The 15,482-nt window shown below is 33.8% G+C and overlaps 1 protein-coding gene across 1 annotated transcript in view; it reads right to left on the bottom strand.

Annotated features, from left to right (window-relative positions):
• The window catches only part of LOC6046522 (synaptogenesis protein syg-2), a 587,979-nt gene extending 578,616 nt beyond the window's left edge, over positions 1–9,363 (bottom strand). Inside the window, exon 1 of the mRNA XM_038265832.1 lies at positions 8,177–9,363. The gene's annotated coding sequence lies outside the window, so the exon portion shown is untranslated. The remainder of the gene's footprint in view (positions 1–8,176) is intronic.
• Between the last annotated feature and the right edge of the window lie 6,119 nt (positions 9,364–15,482).

Below are 15,482 nucleotides of genomic sequence, written 5' to 3'. Positions count from 1 at the left end.
GGGAAAAATATTTTTGGAATCCCGGGATCCCGGGAAATTTTTGAATCAGTAATAAAATTCATGTTTCATTATATTTGTTATGTTTTCAAGCTTAAAATCATTGAATTAGCTTAATAATATCAAATAGTGATAATCGTCACTTCAATCTAAACAAAGACGACAGTTTTAAAATAGCTTAAAAGATTTTTTTTTTGTCTTTGTTGTGTTTAGGATTTTTTTAAACTACTTTTTTTTTAATTCCAGTATGATTAATAATTTTTTTTACTTGCGAATCAAGTTACATAATTCTTGAGTTTTTTTAAAAGGTCCAACAAGCTTTTGTCTTCCATATGTTTATAGGACCTATTTAAAAAAAACTTTGGAATTCTTTAATATATTTTTTTCTTTTATATATACTTTTATATGACATGACTTAAACAGCTTAAACAAATTATTTTATATGTCTAAAAAACAAAAAAAGACAATAAATAAAATGATACCAGTCAATGTAAAATTTTAGATAAGTGTTGAATTCATTGTTTTATATAAAACATATTTTACAAATTATCTTCAAGTTACTACCGCCAACCGAGGGAAAATCAGAATTACAGTCTTAATAGGTACAGGAGATTTGAGAGCAATACATTTGGAAGTACAAATTGTTTTGTTCTGTTCCTGTTTTAACCGAAGTCGTCCAAAACGTCATGCTATTATTTTTTGCTTTAATAGCTGTATTTATTCGTTACATTTGTACGTATTTGCCCTAGATGCCGGTGTTTGATTATAAATAATTTGATATGAGATTATTTGATTTCAAATTTTAAATCGAAAATATACGTAAATATATCCAGTTTATAAAAAAAATAATAGGAAAAAAAATCAAAGCACACTTTGCAGAATACAAATTTAAATTCATTTTATTGTTCTACTATTTTCACAACCAAATCTGAATTTCCAGACCAAATATGATTTTTTTTCAATTTCGGGAATTCCCGGGACAATTTATAGAAAATCCCGGGATTCGGGAATTCCCGGTTTTGGAAAAATCCCGGGATTTTTGTCCCGGAAATTCCCGGGATGGACGCACTACTCGTAGTAACGGTCTGTGGGGAACCCTTGATATGAATTTGTTGTTTATGTACTTCGTTTTGAAGATAATTATTCGAATGTAATTTCTTAAGTCTATGTAAAATTAAGTTATTTAAATCATTAAGGCCGATGCAAATATTTAAAAAAGTTTTTGTCCCTCGGCCCTGGCCGAGGTCAAGGGGGCAAAAAATATAAAAATTTAAATAACAAGCCATAATCTTCACAATTAAATGAAAAAAGTGTTTTAAAATGCATTTTACACTAGTTCAGTTGTTTTGCAATCATTTGTTTTCAAAAAATCTAAGATCTGACAAAAACAAAAATTGTATCGAAAAAAAAGATTTTGCATCGAAAATTTTCAAAAAATTTTAAGATTTTTTATAAACCCAAACATGCTAAAAATGATTTTAAACGCAGGAGAATGTATTTTAATTTGATTTCAGCTGGTTGCCCTTGAATTTTCATTGAAATTTTGAAGTTTATTGTAAAAATATTTTTTTTGCCCCCTGATTTTTCGGGCCAATTTTGAAGGGGGGGGGGGGGGTGACAAAAACTTTTAAAAATATTTGTACCAGCCAAATTTTTATCATAAATTCAGCTGAAAAAAAAGCAAAATCTGTTGCAGAGGATTTTAAAGATGAGTCTTTATCTACTGTTAACTTTTAAAATAGTTTAAATAATTAAGCTAAAATAACTAATTTAAGCATTTATTTTAAGAAGGTTATTGACCGGGAAATTCCGCTATTCTGAAAAAAATAGAAACGCAGAAAAAAAAATTAAGCCTTTTTTAAACTAAACTAGAGGTGGGCAAAACCGCTCTTTTTTAGGTGCCGCTCATTTTCGTTTGGTCATTAAAAAGAGCCACTCTTTTGAACGGCTCTTTCGCTCTTTTTCAAAATTTAGATGAGAAGTTATTATTAAGGATTTGTGATATCTAAAGTTTTTCACAAAGGACTTTTATAAATCATTTGAAGAAAAAAAATCTAAAAACAACAAGGTCTTGGTGATCTTTATGTCAAGATTTAAACTCAAACTTAAACGTTCAAATAATTGAATGGCATCCAAACTTAAATCTAGAATTTTATGATTGCGTTTATTTCTGCCAAAATTGAACTAATGGTGAGATTTTGTTTGAAGAAAATATGCTGCGAACTCTTTTCTACATTCTGATTTATTCGATAAAGTCTATAAACGCGTATGTTTAAACGGGCGAGATAATTGATTTTTTTTAAATCTCTTAGCTATTTAGTAGATTCACCTAGAAATTTTCTGTAATATTTTACAAGTTAAAAAATTTGAAATGCTCAAATTTGTATTCGAGTAATGCTTTTTTGTACGATCTGTGGTACAATGAAAACTTTAAACTGTAGTTTTTTTATCCTAAAGTACACCATAAAACATTTTTGCGGTTATTTTTTTATAAGCAATTATATTTTAATTTGGAATTGCATTTTCAATTCCCAAAAACAAACCTAATACCAAAACTAAATTTAATAAATATTATTTATAACAAGTTTAAAAATCATTCCTTCTTGGAACGGTTCATTTAAAAGACCGGAGTTTAATAAAGAACCGCGATTCTTTTTGTTTTTGTGAGCCATGGTTCGTTCGCACTTTTATTGAACCGGCTTTTTGAGCGGCTCACTCGTTTTTTGCCCACCTCTAAACTAAACTCATATTTTTTTAATAAATTGTGAAATTCAATTAGGAATCAGAAAGTACTGTTGTGAATTTTTAAATATAATGCTTCGTTTCCGAGTACGAGCCATTTTTAAGATAAACATTTTCAGAATTTTCGTTTTATTTTAAAAATATTGTCCATCCTCGTCCTTCATTGACTAATTAAATTTGAAAAGAAGAAAAAATTGTCTAAAATTTTCATTTTTGTTTATTGATGACCTAACCTTTGGTTTCTGAGGAATGGCCTTGCATGGAATTCAAATAACGAAAATGAGTGCCACCTAGCAGCCCTCAATATTCAATTGATAATATTTGGAAACTGTTGTTCCGATTTTTAATCTTTAATAGTAGCTTCCGTATGAAATTCCTTCAATCTTTTGAAAAAAAAAGTTTAGATTGGAAAAATCGCGACTTACATTTCAAAAGGGATTTAATTAAATTACCTAAGAAATTGATAAACATAGTGTCATCCAAATAAAAGAAATACAAAAATTAAGCTGTACGTCAAAATTAAGAAGCTGTTTTTTTTTCTCGTGTCATCTAGTATTGGAAACGAACTTGATTTGCAATAAATGTGAATCGAAGATTTTTTTAACTTTTATTTTTTAAAGGGCTATTTTTTAAAGGGCAAATATGATAAAATTATTACCAGAAAATGGGATCTAAGGGGCCTCCCGAGCCAAAAATTACAATAAAAAAATTCACTAAAAGTAAAAAAGTCTATTTAATATGTTAAACTGCCTTACCCAAAGCGTTCTCAGTCTCAGATGGTACACAGAAAAAAAAGTTGAATTTTGGAATGTTGAAAATTTGGTAAGTTGAATATTACCTCTTTTTTGAGTAATATTACATAAAAAATGTGTTAAAATATGAACCTGATGAATATTCATCATTTGCTGGGGTAAAATTAATCATTTTTTTGCCACAATATCTGTTACCATTTCCTAATGAATATTACCATCTTTTTTGCCTTCCTCACTGAGGTAAGGCTCCCAAGTAACAATTTAAGTTTTAAAACAATCTAGAAGAGATTATTAAGAGTCGTTGGCCAAAAATGGTTATAAAACATTTTAGTCCTACATGCTGTATTAAACACGAGTTAAAGCCGAGTTAAGTGCAAAGTGGACTATTTTAGGAGGTTATGAAGATCAATTTTCAAGGATGTTTTAAAACGATATAATCTAGCAGATAAGTTTTAGCAATGTCTTCAAAGACTCTTGCTGAATTAAATAAATCTTGTGTAAATGATAAATGGTTTTGGAGTATCCTGGAAGACTTCTTAGCGACTGAAATAAATCAAGATATAAATGGAACAGCTCTTGAAGAAAACCAAACGTGCCTTAACTAGATCTTATTGAATTCAAAAATATTATCATCAAAACCATTCTGTCTTATGGTGTACCCTACTTGATAAACAAGTATTAGAAAATTATACAAGACAAAAATTTTCAAGGAAAATGCTATATTGAAAAATAAAACATGCATAATTTAGTGAACATATCCAAAAAGTTCATGCCATTAAAAAATGATCGAATAATTTTTCAAGATGCCTCGAAAAAATACTGCTCGCCTTGTTGAATCTTTAAATAACCTACAAGATTTTCATGCCAAAATACGTTTAATTTCTGATATCTCTCAAATATTCAACATGGCTGCGATTTTTGCCCAATTTCTTGCCTCTCAATATGGCGAAAATCGTTAAACCATTCTTTTCTTGATTAAAACCATGTTAAATGTAATTATTCTAAGCATGCTCTTGGTGGGGACTTCTGAAGAACTGTAGGACTTGTGAAAGACTTGATATTGCTTTAACCAAGGCTAAATCACACGTTGTACTGGCCGTAGCGCATGCTTGTATCGATGGTGGAAAATAGATCCGGGTAGTGAAAATTTCTGGACCAACACGGGAAAAGGGTGGACAAAAATTTCGACTGTGTAGCTAATTTTCAGGTTCACATTACTCGGACACTCAAACAACAGCAATCCTCTCCAGCTTTCTTCCGCAAAGGGGATTTAGATGAGTAGTTACCTGTTGTCTAAGAACTTTAATGATAATTGTTCCAAATTTGCATGCGCCCTTTTTGATTGTTGCTGTAGATTTGATCATAATTTTCTCTCTAAATAAATAAACACAATAATAGCTCTGTTTTTTATTCGTATAACATTAACAATACTGCGGAAAAACATACTACATGACAAAACGTATTCCAAAGTGTCAATTATTTGGTTTGGCTTTATTTCGTCACATATTCTATATTTCACTTTATCATGAACATGATCATGGTTTTCGTCACTTTTTCTTTTTTTCACATACACATTTACAACGTTTGTCATAGGTTTCATCCGCCACAGAAAAAATAATCACAAATAACACTTTTTATTCTCTTATTAATCGATCACCTAACCACTAAACTACACTGAACTAACTGAGCGTAGCAATACATGCAACAAAATATTCATGGTTTTAATTAAGCCATTTCTAAAACTGAAGAGTTTTAATCTTATCTTCAGGAAGCCGTTGTGAATTTAAAACATTCTTGAACAAATCAACTTATTCTTGGACAAGAAAATGCCGTTTTGGAAGTTGAAATAGTTAATTTGAACGCTAGTCAAGTTAATAATTAAAAAACACATTTGCTGCCTCGTTAGTTTTCATCCAATGATGGATTACGAATCAGCATAGACATTGCACAACACTAATTTTCTTCAATCCTCAGAAAAATCACAAACTAGGGACGGCATGGTTCGACTGCTCCTTGAATAATTTTAACCGCAAACAAATCACTTTTCGCTTTAAATGGTTTTCACAGAGATAGCAACAATAATGGTAACGGAATTTTTATTTCATAATCTGTAAATTCACACAAAATGTCTCCTGCAACTGCGCTGCTGCTGCTGCTCCATGATTGAAATGTTGCTTTTGACAGCTAAAGTCCTACGGTTTTGGAACATGCAACTACTAGCACAATTGGTTTTAAGATGGTTTTATTTGAGTCACTAAAAGAATGCTTGAAAATCTTATTTAAACTAATAAATAAAACTGTTTCGACAGTCTTGAAAACCTACTAGAAAAGTTTTCAAGATATCTTGAAAGAAAAGCGAGGATAGAACTTGATAGGATAATTCAAAGTTGTTATGAAACTTGGTAACATTTTCCAAAGCTTTAATAAAACTTGTGAAGAGTATTAGGCAAATCGTTTGTTACTTGGGGCTATAATTCTGCTCTAAAAATGAACTTTTTATTAAAAAGCTCGAAGACCCACCTTCATATATACATATCGACTCAGAATCGAAAACTGAACAAATGTCTGTGTGTGTGTGTGTGTGTGTGTATGTATGTATGTGTTCAAAAATCTTGCCAAGTTTTCTCAGCACTGGCTGAACCGATTTTGATCGAACCAGTTGCATTCGACTTGGTTTAGGGTCCCATGCATCGCTATTGAATTGTTTGAAGTTTCGATAAGTAGTTCAAAACTTAAGTTTAAAAATTTGTTTTCACATATATCCGTATCTCAATTATATGCATGTAAACGATGTCGGGATCCATCATCCAACCCATCGTTGGTTAGGTAATCAAGAGACCTTTCCAACAAGTCCACAACATCGAATATCTGGCAACCCTGTCTCGAGTTATGACCACTTAAGTGATATTTATGTACTTTTTTGAAGCCGGATCTCACTTAAATGTATGTAAACGATGTCCGGATCCATCATCCGACCCATCGTTGGTTAGGTTATCAAGAGACCTTTCCAACGAGTCCACATAATTGAAAATCTGGTAACCCTGTCTCGAGTTATGACAACTTAAGTTATATCTGTTTACTTATTTTTCTGGACCTAAAAAAAATAGCTGAAATATGTGTCCAAACCAGTATTACCCATTGTTGGTATAAAGTGAGGAAGGCATCAACCACATTGATGGATTAAGTTAGTTTTTCTGTGTAGTCTTAAATGTCCCCTTCAAGCTGCAGTTCGAACCGAGTTGATATCTGGACGGAACACTTTTTTATTTGAGTTTGAAATTTATGCTTTTTTCACTAAAATGCCAATAACTCCTTTTAGATTTAACCAATTGAGATGCTTTTTGAAATTTGAAAATATTTTGAATTTTGTCTAAGTTATAGCCTTTTAAAGATTTTTGACGGTTTTGAACCTTCAAACTTTGTGTCCCGATTTGCCCCACTTCCCGTTGACCTAGAGTGCTCATATTTTGGCCAGATGCTAGTTTTATATGTACAAACAACCCCTGAAAATTTAAGGCAGATTGATGAGGTCGATGAGAGATGGGAATGCTTCGCTCGTGAACTCGCTCTTAAATATGATATAACTTTGATTAAAAAGTCAGGTATTTTTGGAGAGCTTAATTTGGAGTCGCTAAATTTTCAGTAGCCGGAGCTGGAGTCACAAAAAAATAACTAACTCAACAACCATGTGCAAAGCTGTCTTATCAAATGAGAAATTTTCCACGTTTTAGCAAAAAGACTTTTCATAGTACTTTTTGATTTTAATGAAATTTTGTCCCTGGATTCTGGCCCGTCTTGTATCATTTGACTGTTGTGTACTTGTGGATGCTAAAAGACGAGGTGGTTTTGTGCCTTTTTGAGAGAGTGTCTTGGGATGTGCTAGTCACATCTCAAGGGGGCTTTTTTCCACCTCCAACTAAGGAAAAACTGAACAATTAGGTTCAAATGAGCCGTTTGGCATAGGGTCCATAAACCACGTGGACACTTTTTTAAAAACGTCTACCTTTGATAAAAATATATTTAAAAAGCTGAAAATTCTATACTATTTTCTTCTTTAGACATTGTCGTGGGAAAATGTCTCAACATTAAAAATTACGACCTACATTTCAAGTGGGCCTGAATCCAATAACCTAAGAAATCAATGGACAAAGTAGGATCCACATATAAAAAAAGTTTTTTGCGAAATTTAAGAGGACTGCTTGTAAATCAAACTTTAAAAAAAAACTCTAAGATGATACGATGAATAGTCTTCTCAAACTTCTTTTTAAATATGCTTGTTCTGTTGAGATTTATGAACCAATTTTCAATTATGCTTAGCATTTTAAAAAAGACCAAAAGTATTCGGTAGAATAATCGGTAAGAGTGTCACATGTATTAGAACATCATTGAAAAGAGGGTTAGGCACTTTTTATGACTTCTCTTTGAACATATCTCTGTAGATTAATATCAAAAATTTCAAGTATTTTACTAAAAAAAACGACCAAAAAAATCATTTTAACAATCTAATTTCTATGCTTTGCTTTTTTGCTTCATCTGATCCAATTTTCTGTAAAAACTGTAAAGACTGCTGTATTGCAAATGATATATCATTGCTTCGGGTGTTCAGGATCATGATTCAAAAATGTGCAAGCCACCAATTTTTTTCCTGAAATTCTGACTCTATCGGGAAAGTAAACCCCTCCTACCTGCAAATCCTGTCCCGACTTCCGTCCAATCCTCCGCCAAAACCGGAAACTCTCGTATCTAGTTACAACTCATCACCATCGGCTTTTGGGGAGGCGGGGGGGAGCTAAAAGTCGGACACAACACGTTACAATTCCCAGTCGCACTCACGCACCACGCGTCACGGTTGTAATTTTCCACATTGGTGAACACAAATTTTCCTTTCTTTTTTTTTTTCGCTGTCGTGTTGTGATGCGGGGGTTGGTTGGGGGATATCTGGCTAATGAATTATTCACTCACTGGACGCGATTACCGGGCTTACCCACCGGGACACCTGGACGGCGACCCTGGCTGTTCAAATCGTTAAACAGCACTCGTTTTATCCAATTACCACCACGGCAAGCACCCGGGTTATTCGCGCGTGGGAGTATTATGTAAGTCGGCCTGTAATCCAACGTGCTCATTCATTAAGCGAGTGTGTGCTCTGCACACACGTACACACATTAACAGCTTTCGAGCGGGGGTGTTGTTTGTTTAATCTCTAGGATTATGATAAATGACACTTTTCAACCACTTCTTTTTTCTGCGATTTTTTTGTTGAGCACTTTGGACACGGTTTTCACGTGGATTTACCGCGCGCACCGCCCCACGTGGGGTCGTAAATTTTAAAATGCACGCACACACAACCCCACACTCACTGTCAGGTGGAATTTTTGTTTCCGGACTCGTACACAATCTCAGTTGGGTGGAAATTCTTCGTTTGCCACTTTTGGAAAAGCTCCGGAAAACTCCGCGGTTGGAATCCCGGCCATCCCGGTGACTCCCGGCGAAAAATTGCTCCCACGGGACGTGAGGGGGGGGGGGTTCTCGAATGCACTATCTCTGCACAGCCCTTCCCTTTTCACTACCCCTCAGGGTGTGCACACACACTCACACACTTTTCCGGGAAATTCCTGTTTTCTAGTGGGGAATTTCAACGATTTTTTCCAGGGAAGTCAACCCTTCCAAGGAAGGTTCCTTCCGTGGGGGGGTTGTCAAGCTGGGAGGGGTTCAACTCCCTCTTCAACTAGTTCCCGGCAGGGCACCTCACACGTACACACACACACATACACACGCGCCCGAGAATCCTTAAGCGCCTCGCGAGAGATCGTGGGACGACGGCGGAAAAAATCGCGTCACGCACTCACTTTACATTGTGTTTCCTCGGCGGAATTCAAAACACTACTGACATCTGGCCGCGCGCTTGCACTGCGCCACCAGAGCCCGAACGCGACCCGAGCGCGCGCCCCGAAGGATCCGAGCCCCAATTTTCCGACGGCCCAGTTAGTGGTGGAGAAGCCTCGGCGGCGCGAACCGGTTCGCACGAGTGACCCCTCACGAACCGGTTCGCGAGCGAGAGAGGGGAAAAGTCTCTCGCGAGAGAGAGCGAGAGAGAGAGTTGCTTCGTTCAAAGTGCATCGCGCTGAAGGCGCGCCCCAGTGCAAAGAGAGAAACGAATCCTCTCACCGGAAGGAAAAAAACCCTCGGTGAAAATCATCGCGAGGGAAAGCTGTTTTGAATGATGGTGATGATGATGGGGTGGTTGTTGTTTTGTGCGCCGAGAATGGAGGCGATGACGATGATGATGGGGGAGCGCAAAGTAGACAATAGTGGCAAGGTTGAGCGTGGTGATGGTTATTTTTTCCCTCCTTCTTTAGGTGTGTTCATGTGTGTTTCTGGGTGGAGGTGGGTGTGGCGGCGGGATTAAAAGACGGATCATTATTTTCTCGGGCGAGTGAATCAGTAGGTGTGTGAATAAAAGGATCAAGCTGGGGAGACGGGGGAATGGCAAGGAAGATAATTTAATCATTTTCGATCAACAATTGGTTGAAAGTGAAGGATACACGTAAACATGTTGCACAAAATTGGCTGGATACCCGAGCATGGGTAAATAACAAGGGAAATGCGTAATAATACCTATCTATGGTATCAATACCAAATTTTGTAATTCCTGGACCCTTTCAAATTTGTCTTAAGGATTATGCAAGAGCAAAATGTGGTATCATACCAATTTAAGGTATTGTTTTGATGTTGCAAAATTACATCATTTTCAATGGTCGAACACCACATTTTGGTATTCTTTTGGTATTACAGTATTTTATCAAATTCCTCTGAAACTATGGGAAAATTTTGACCAATTTTGACAAAATAATTAATTTTGCGCTAAAATGATGTTTCAAAGCGAATGCTTTCATTGAAAACTGGAATTTTCAAATCTGATTTTAAACATTTTTGATATATCCCCTGAAGAAATGACTTGAAATTGTGGAAAAATTTTCTAAGTCAGGATGGCACATTTTGGTATTATTTTGGTATTGAAGTGTTTCATCAAATTCCTCTTAAACTATGGGATTTTTTTTATAAATTTTGACGAGATAATAAATTTTGCGCAAAAATGACTTGAAACTTAAAAATGTTAAAGCTGATTTTCAGATTTCTCTAAGTCGGGATAAGCAAATACTTTGAAAAACGAGTCAATCGACAGATTATTGAATTTTGGTGAACTTCAATCCAAATAACACTTCAAGCACAGGCCGTTCATCAATGACAAATGCATTCGATGTGGTGAGGAATATCACTAAAAACAGCATGGAATCATCAGGTGAAAAGATTTGGCTGTTTCATATGGATCTTTTCCGTTTTTTCACTAACTGCAACTGCTGCACTAAATATACCAACGACCAAAATGTATTCTTGGTTACCCAGTAATAGATTGTAAAATACTATGAAATCATACCAAAATCATGTATTTTGGTGTCTGTTATTTGTAATACAAAAATTTGGTATTCCTGCACGGAGAGACCGACCAGGGCAAATCTAAGAAAATCTTGGTAAATTTCCCGGGCAGATGGTAATAACAAAATTAATAATATTTCAATAACAAATCCTGTTAAAATAACAAAAAGTGTTATTATTTTATCCTGAAGTTCAACTTCAAGAAGAAAAAAAAAATAACAGTTTCTGATAAAATAACAAAATTTGGTATTGAAGTGATATTATATTGAAAATGTTTAATAACACGCTAGTAAGAGGAAATGTTATACATTTCAAAAACTCTCCTAATAACAAAATTTGTTATTCATTCGGTATACTGACTTAGAAATAAAATAACCATAAATCGCACAAATGGAAAAGTTTCTTAGTGTCCATAACACAATCTGTTATTATTTTTTCTTTTGTTAAATATGTTTAAATCTTTGGGATAATTTTGTCTAATTTCGTCGGGGTCATTATTTTGGCCATGAAATGGGGTCCTTAAGCTAAAATTATTCTAAAAAGTTGAAATTTTGAAAGATGATTTTTAATTATTTGATATACCACCTAAAGGACTTTGATAAAATTGGCTAGAACTACGGGATAATTTTGACCAATTTCGTCGGGGTCATTATTTTGGCCATGAAATGGGGTCTTAAAGCTTAAATTATTCTAAAAAGTTGAAATTTTGAAAGATGCTTTTTTAATTATTTGATATACCACCTAAAGGACTTTGATAAAATTGGCTAGAACTATGGGATAATTTTGACCAATTCCGTCGGGATCATAATTTTGGCCATGAAATGGGGTCCTAAAGCTTAAATTATTCTGAAAAGTTGAAATTTTTAAAGTCACTTTTTTAATTATTTGATATACCCCCTAAGGGATTTTACTAAAATTGGCTACAACTATGAAATAATTTTGACCAATTTTATCGGGGTCATTTATTTCACCATGAAATGGGGTTTCAAGCTAAAATTAATCCGATAAAATTTTTAATTTTTTTTTAATTTTGTTTTATTCCCTAACGGAATTGATTTATTTAATGAGATTTTTTGATGTGTGAATAACTATACTTTTATTATTTTCACAGAGCCAGGAAGTCGGAGCTGACGTTCGAGCTGGAGTGAGACCTCGGAGACTGCATCGGATTCAGCAAATTTTCAGCAACTTTTACTTGCCCGAGCAGACGGAAATAACTTGGGAATAACATTTTTTGATATTAGAAAATATTAGGCCAATAACATTTTATGTTATTTATAACAAGATTTGTTATTCGTCGTTATGATTTTTTTTTGTTATTGAATTGTTATTGTAATAACAGACTAACAACATTTTTAGTTATTCTTCGAACAAATTTTTGTTATTTTTTTTTGTTATTTTAACAACTAATCCGATCATCCCAATAACAGTTGGAGATATTTTTCCATAACAAAAAATGTTATTCTAGAGTTGTTATGGCTGTCAACCAATATCAGACCAATAACAAATTTTGTTATGATAACATAAACTGTTATTAAACCTTTATGCAAAAATGGATTTTTCAAGAAGAATCCATAACACTTTTTGTTATTTTAACAGTATCTGTTATTGAAATGGCATGAATTTTGTTATTACCGTCTGCCCGGGTGGAGTCGGAATCCGTGAAGTCGGGTATTTATAGAGAGCTGAAGTCGTCGTTGACGTCATATCCTGCATCCAGAGTCGGAGTTGTCTTCAAAGTATGGATTCAAAGTCGCTTGGAGGTACCCGACTCTGCAGCCCTGACTAGTACAGAGAAGTTATGGCAACTGCAGATTTATTTGCAAATTACAAATAAGCCAAAACAATAACTTTTTTTGTTATGGAGACATACCAATTCAATAACATTTTTTGTTATTATGCTGCTCCACCTCTCCGCACAAAATACCAATTTTGTTATTCCTTCATGATTCCTGCTGTGTTATTGGTTTGTTATTGCAATAACAACATAATAACAGTTTAAGTTATTCTTCGAACAAATCTTTGTTATTGATTTTTGTTATTTTAACAACTAATCCGATCATCCCAATAACATATTTCGATCTTCTCACAATATCAAAAACTGACCTTCCCAAGTTGTTTCCGTTTGCTCGGGTTAACTAAAAGTATGGATCAATTTTTACACAGCTTTTTTTCAACAATTGATTGTTGATTTTGTTAACCCGAAATTGCTGACCACCAGTAACTAAAAAAATAGTTGGAATTGTCATTTTGTTGGTTAAATGGCCGAACAAAATTCTAACAGTCGACTGCTAGAATTTTTTTTTTTCAGAAAATTAACTATTTTTTTTTGTTTTCAGCTGAAATATTGTGGAATATTCTGTAAAAAACAGGCTAGTTCATATTTTTAACTATTTCTTAACAGTTTGTTCTCGTTGCATCAACCGGAATGTTTTTGCATTCAGCAAATTATTAGTGGTTTTTAACAAAACATTTCTTATTGAAACATAATTTATGTTAGTGTCTATAAATATTTTCTTTATTATTTAACGCCGAATTTCTAGCTATACTTTTAACTAAAGTCTTCCTTGAATACAGAAAAATATTCGTACATGCAGTCAAAAATAAGCTGTTGTTAGCAATATTTTTATTGAATTTGCAGTAATTTTTTTTTTCATTTATTATGCCTAAAATTTTAACTTTTTGTACTAATTTGTATTATTTTTATTTGCATGAAGTTATCAAATTACTGTTAAAAAGCATAAAAACAAAACTTGTTTTGACTGTTTTTATAAAACATGTTTAGTTTGATAAATGTTTTTAAAAATTATAATAAAAAAGCATGTTATAAATTTTGTTAAACATATTTAAAAAAGATGTTTAATTTGTTCTGAATTCCTTAAAAATAGAAACAAGCTAAATTTTTACCAAGTTTTAAGCTTATATTTTTATTGTGTTGTATAAAATTAAGTGTTGTATTCACTTACCATTACTGCGAAATCCCGCCTTATCCACTGAGCTTCTATCGGATGGTGAAGTAAAACGTCGGTCCCGGTTTCTCCTGTCTCGTCAGAGGCGCTGGAGCAGAAATCCCACGTTAGAGGAAGGCCATGCCCCGGGGGGCGTAGTGCCAATAGTTTCGTTTTACTGCGAAATCATTCGATAAGTCATCATCATCTACAACGGTCTCAGGTTTAGTTATTTTTCTTGTGGTTGGCCACATAATTTATACCAAAGCGAACCTTTTGCTGCAAAAAGACATATGAAATTTATTTTATACAAAATTCTTAATTTCGACTATAAATTGATAAAAGGAACGTAAATATGAATAATGCTACTTACCAAGATTGCATTAATTTAACAACTACCTTTGGCAACACACCTCTTTGCATTTGATTCAATTTATTAAACGTTCTTTCCTGAAAACAATATTTTGAGTTTAACTTACCAGTTTATTGAGCAGTCTTCTTTAAACAACATTTTTAAAATATTGAAATCTTTTTGTGTATATCTTTAAAAATTTTATTTTTTAAGACATTTCCCATCATCAAATTTCTATTTTGATGTTACGTGTACACATTTCCATGTATTTTATGGTTGATTATTCTTAAAAAAAATGGTTCATTAAAATTGTAACCATCGTAAGCACGAAGGTTTTTGATGATTCAGTTTTCTAATTAAAATCACAATAGATAAATTGTTGTGTAAAAGTTAACCCATACTTACTTAGATTAACCAACATTTTGTTAAATTTGCCCGTTCGCTTGCCTCTTCCTTTCACTGCCCTTCCCTTTCCTTTAAACGTTGTCATGAAGTCCCCTCGTATCAGAGGTCCTCATTGCGAATGTCCTCGTCTTGCTCTTCATAGTTTATCACCTTCACAGAAATCATCATCAAACTTACTCACAAATTGCACCTCCATAGTTGCAACAGTAGGGTGTAATATTAAAATCGATTTTCCAGCACAGCACTTTTTCAGTTCCTTTTGGGGTCCTAAACAACTCCCTAAAGTTTGGAACCGATTGGTTTAGTCCTCACTTTGCGCAAAGCGATTCAATTTTCCATATAAATTTGTATGGGGAAAACCATTTTTTAGGATTTTGATATTTAACAATTCGACGTTTCATGCCATATCAAAACCGGACTCATATTCGGATGCTCTGGAAAGTGCTCTACAACTTTGCCCAAGAGAGTATGGTGCTAACTTGCTCCTGAAAGAAGATATAGAGCCCTCAAAACTCGTCTAAAACGTGATTTTCGAGCAAAAAACACGTTTTAGACGAGTTTTGAACACGCTGTATCTTTTTTTAGGGGCAAGCTAGCACCATACTCTCTTCTGGAAAGTTGTAGAGCAGATTCCAGAGCATCCGAATATGAGTCCGGTTTTGATATAGCATGAAACGTGGATTTAATAAATATCAAAATCCAAAAAAATGGTTTTCTCCATACAAATTTATATGGAAAATTGAATCGCTTTGCGCAAAGTGAGGACTAAACCAATTGGTCCCAAACTTTGGGGAGTTGTTGAGGACCCCAATAGAAACTGAAAAAGTACTGTGCTCACTAAATTTGGAC

Source organism: Culex quinquefasciatus, chromosome 3, assembly GCF_015732765.1.
Source record: "Culex quinquefasciatus strain JHB chromosome 3, VPISU_Cqui_1.0_pri_paternal, whole genome shotgun sequence".
Classification (NCBI taxonomy): domain Eukaryota; kingdom Metazoa; phylum Arthropoda; class Insecta; order Diptera; family Culicidae; genus Culex; species Culex quinquefasciatus.
The sequence above is the reverse complement of the archived record's forward strand: the minus strand, read 5'-3'. Positions and strand labels throughout refer to the sequence as shown.